We start from the raw sequence: 4,668 nt of genomic DNA on the forward strand, positions 1-4,668 counted from the left end.
CCGGCCGCCGCGACCGGAAGGGGCGGGGCATCCTGCAAGGCGCCAGCTTCCGCTCGCGGTTCCGGTCCTTCCTGATGTAGCAGGAGAGCCGGGATTTTTTTCGGTGTGGGTTCTTAGCTTGATCTGTCGTTCTGTCCCTCGGAGTTCCCTTTCCCACGAGAAGCGGCTGAACTGAATAGGCAGACAGGTGAATCAGTAGGAACAACCGCACTGTTGGGAAGGAAACCAAGAGGAAAACAAGAACAGTTGGTTGAGATCTGCAGAGAAGGCCTCTGAAGAGGTGACCTTGGAACCAAGACATGAGGGCTGGAAAGAGCAGAGACTAGGATGCAGTGACCCACCGAGAGGAGGGCATGTGGGAAGGCTAGGGCTCTATAGGGAAATGAAAAGTGATAAATGGAGAGTTGAGCCGGTTATGGAAAAGCATTTAGATTATATTCTAGCCACAGTGAAAGCCTTTAAGCATAGCCTTGTTACCCTGATCCCAACCATTAGGATAAAATCTTAACAGAATAAAGAGTCTAAAAACTGAGCCTGAATGAACACAAACTTTTGAAAGTTGGAGACAACAGTGATAGCATTTTCATGGAGTTTTTATAGTAACAGAACAAAGTTATGAATCAAGGCTTTTTTCAGAAAAGTTAGTGGAAATGATTTATAGCAAAGCTAGTAATCTCTACTATTGGCCTCAGATGCTATATGATGGCATTCTTAGCCTTTGGGTTTGGAAACTAGGGTTCTGTTTGTACATTACAAAAGGACTTACCTAATAGTCACAAGAATGTTAGGTCACACACAGGTGGGCGATAAATGTCTGTTTAGGGGCTAAGATAGTCTGAGTTTGGCTCTGGACCTGCAGCATTCCAGCTCTCCAAAATCACTGAAGTTGTGATCAGTTAGCCTTGTAGAATGTTTAACACAGAAATGCCTCTTTTCCTTCAAACTTCTGTTGACAGGTAGGAAAATCTGGAGAATGTGGTGTTCCCAAAAAGCTCATTTGGGGTCTGAGACCATGGATTTCAATTAACTGAAGATGTTTAATTGTTCCAGTGTAGGCAGAGAAAGCAGATGGTTATGTTCTTTCAGGGTTGAGGTTTCAAGGTAAGTACAACAGAGAGGGTCAGGAGGTCTAGAGAGTTGAGGGTATTTATGATAATGTTTAATCAAAACCACACAGGAAAGCAAATAATGGCATTTGTGGGATGGTAGTGGGAGGTGGCAGGGAAAGGAACCAGGATATTTGAGCAGTGACTAGGAAGCGGATACAGTGGCAGGTATTTGATCAAGTGAGCTAGCAGCACAGATGCTGGTGGTCTGTACAGGATGTTGGGAAATGAAATTTCAGAGACTGTGAGTTTGTGTGATGCCCATCCAAGGTGTGACTGTGTGTAAGACTAGAAGGCTGAGGAAGAGTGCATGTCCCTGTTTTTAGAACTGAGACTGAGAAAGAAAGGAAGCGTTTGAGACAGTGACCAGAGGTTTAAATGATAGCTAACAGACAGCGAAGGTGGTAATTAGCCCTCTGATAACCCTCACTTTCTCTTCCTTCTGGTACTCTTTTCTTCCTTCACCCTAAATTCCCTGGCCGCCTCCACATCTCCTGCTGTCCTTTCCTCCCTGGTCTGTTTTCTGTGTTTTGTTTTTCCTCACTTATCCCCTTCCATCTCCTTCTATTCCCATTTGTAACTTTCTTACATTCTCCCTGTCAACTTCTCTTTTCCCTTCATTTCACCTTCTTATCTCTTTGCCTTTTTGTGGGGAGGAAGGGAAACAGGATATGACCTTTATTGAGCTTATCCCCAGAATGGAAATAATGTCTGTAAAAACACAAATGTTTATTACTATAACTTTTTCATTACAATTAAAATTCAAACAGGTTTTTTTTTTTTTTTTGGTTTTTCGAGACAGGGTTTCTCTGTGTAGCTTTGCGCCTTTTCCTGGAACTCACTTGGTAGCCCAGGCTGGCCTCGAACTCACAGAGATCTGCCTGCCTCTGCCTCCCAAGTGCTGGGATTAAAGGCATGCGCCACCACCGCCCGGCTCAAACAGTTTTTAAAAAGTCAACTCAATCAAAAATTATTACAGAATCAATAGCTTCTTTGATGACACAGGAACATTGAAATATGGCAGGAATTTGGTTGGTTAGAAAGCTAATTAAACTTCCAGCTTTCTCAAAAAAAAAAATTTCAACAGGCAAAATTGGTGGGGTTTGCAGAGAGGCTGGAATCCTCAACGTTAGACAGCTGAAGAGAGCGGCGCTGAGGGAATCAGGAGCGCAGGCATCCTCCCACAGACGCCTGCTGTGCTCCCTCTTCCCTCCTCTGCTCTTCTTCGTGCTTCTCTCAAGTTCCTTCCTCCTCCACTTCCACAGTGTCTGTTTCTTTCAGCAAGGCAGAAAGAATGGGACTTTCCCATTATTGCTAGAGAAGAAATCTAATTAATAATAATTTGTTGTTAACGTTTTCCAACACTTCATATATTGTTTATTGAACCCTATCATAGCTAAAGTCTCATGTATAGCAACATAATTATTGTTCAGTAAACTTTATTTTACAGAAGAAACCTGAAGTCAAAGACTGAAGCAGAAAGATAATGAGTTTGAAGCCAGACCCTTATTCCCAGGACTCAGGAGGCAGAGGCAGGTAGATCTCTGTATATTCAAGGCCACCAGCCAGAGTTACATAGTGAGACCCTCTATCTCTAAAAACAACAATAAAAACCAGACAGCTTGATATACAATTGTAATTGTAACAGTTGGGAGGTAGAGGTAGGAAAAGCAGTCCTTCAAGGCTACCTTCAACTGTATATTGCAAGTTCCAAGTCAGCTTGGGCTACAGGAGGCCCTGCTTTTTAAAAAAAAAAAAAATCCCAACAGGCAGTGGTGGCACACACCTTTAAACCCAGCTATGAGGAGGCAGAGGCAGGTGGATTTCTGTGAGTTCAAAGCCAGCCCGTTCTACAGAGTGAGTTCCAGGACAGCCAGAACTATACAGAGAAACCCTGTTTTGGGGAGAAAAAAAAAAAAAAAATCCAAAGCCAAAATCGGCACAACGATATTTTAGCAATAAGAAGCTAGGAGCTTCTGAGTTTGTGTCTTAGCCTGTGAAACAATGGAGCACATGAAACTCGAAAGAAACAAAACTAAGTCCATGCTCTTCATGTTACCAATAGAAAGTAAGTGCCTTGTCTGGGGCACTGCTCCACTTTTGAGTGATACTAGGACAGAGAGGAGGACTGTTGAAGAACAGCTCACCGAGAGCGTGAGGCCTTTCATTAAGTCTTATTGCTGCTAATTATTCACTCTGGCCTAAGAGAACTACTATGAAGCCCTGCACTTCAATTTTCTCTATACTGGGAAGAGAGTGAAATGAAAACTTCTTTCGTCTAGGGCAGTGGTTCTCAACCTGTGGGTCATAACCCCTTTGGGTTCAAGTGACTCTTTCATAGGAATCGCCACACAGACCATCACAAAACAGATACTTATATTACAATTAGTGACAGTTGAAAAGTTTTAGTTATGAAGTAGCAACGAAAATAATTTTATGGTTGGGGGGTTACCGCATGAGAAACTGTAGTAAAGAATCGCAGCATTAGGAAGGCTAAGAACCACTGGTCTAGGGCCATCAAGAATGCTCAGTGGGTAGCCGGGCAGTGGTGGCACATGCCTTTAAATCCCAGCATTCAGAAGGCAGAAGCAAGTGGATCTCTGAATTTGAGGCCAGCCTGATAGCCAGGGCTAGGCAGAGAAACCCTATCTCAGGAAAATAAATAAAGTTCAGTGGGTAAAGGTACCTGCGACCAAGCCTCACAACCTGAGTTTCATCCCCAGAACTCATGGTAGAAGGTGAGAACTGACTCCTGAAAGTTGTCCTCTGAACTCTACATATGTGCTACACACAAAATAAACAACTAAATACATGTAACTTGTTTTAGACTGGACACGAGACATACTACTGAACATGATTTGGTGGGGTATAGTGGATAGAAGCCCTCAATTCAGAGTCCACCACTTGTCCAGGGTGATTGTGGATATAATTGACCCCATAGCTATCAAGAATGAATGACTTCTCCACCACCATGTCTTCAAATTAATCTGCATTAAACTTGGTCAAGCCCCACTTCTTTAATATGTGGGTCTTCTGATAGCCCGGGAAATTGAAGTTGGCTCTAGGCAGGGCTTCAAACACGTGTTCCTTATTCTGCAGCTTAGGGTAGATTTGCATGATGACCTGGCCACTGTGAACACTGTTCACTGTACCCTGAGGCTTCCCAAAGGCAACCTGCATACCTGTCTGGAGCCTAGACACTGAGATCAGAGATGAGAGTAGCCACCGGGAAATTGTCCCCAAGGTCCCTTAGAAGCAACCATATAGGCAACAGGCTGTGTGCGTGCTCAAGGAGGCTGCTGTTCGCAGACACTGCACACCAGATAGATGTAATTTTTAAAGGTTAAAAAAGAAAAAAAAAAAAAAAAAAAAGCCGGGCGGTGGTGGCGCACACCTTTAATCCCAGCACTTGGGAGGCAGAGTCAGGTGGATCTCTGTGAGTTCGAGGCCAGCCTGGGCTACAGAGTGAGTTCCAGGAAAGGTGCAAAGCTACAGAGAGAAACCCTGTCTCAACCAAAAAAGAAAAGAAAAAAAAAATGGGATTAGACCATATCTGTTTTTG

At 43.7% G+C, this 4,668-nt stretch overlaps 1 pseudogene; it reads right to left on the reverse strand.

The window, feature by feature from the left end:
* Positions 1 to 4,337: 4,337 nt before the first annotated feature.
* On the reverse strand, positions 4,338 to 4,439 carry LOC114707739 (annotated as a pseudogene).
* Positions 4,440 to 4,668: the final 229 nt, after the last annotated feature.

Source organism: Peromyscus leucopus, chromosome 2 (assembly GCF_004664715.2).
Source record: "Peromyscus leucopus breed LL Stock chromosome 2, UCI_PerLeu_2.1, whole genome shotgun sequence".
Taxonomy (NCBI): domain Eukaryota; kingdom Metazoa; phylum Chordata; class Mammalia; order Rodentia; family Cricetidae; genus Peromyscus; species Peromyscus leucopus.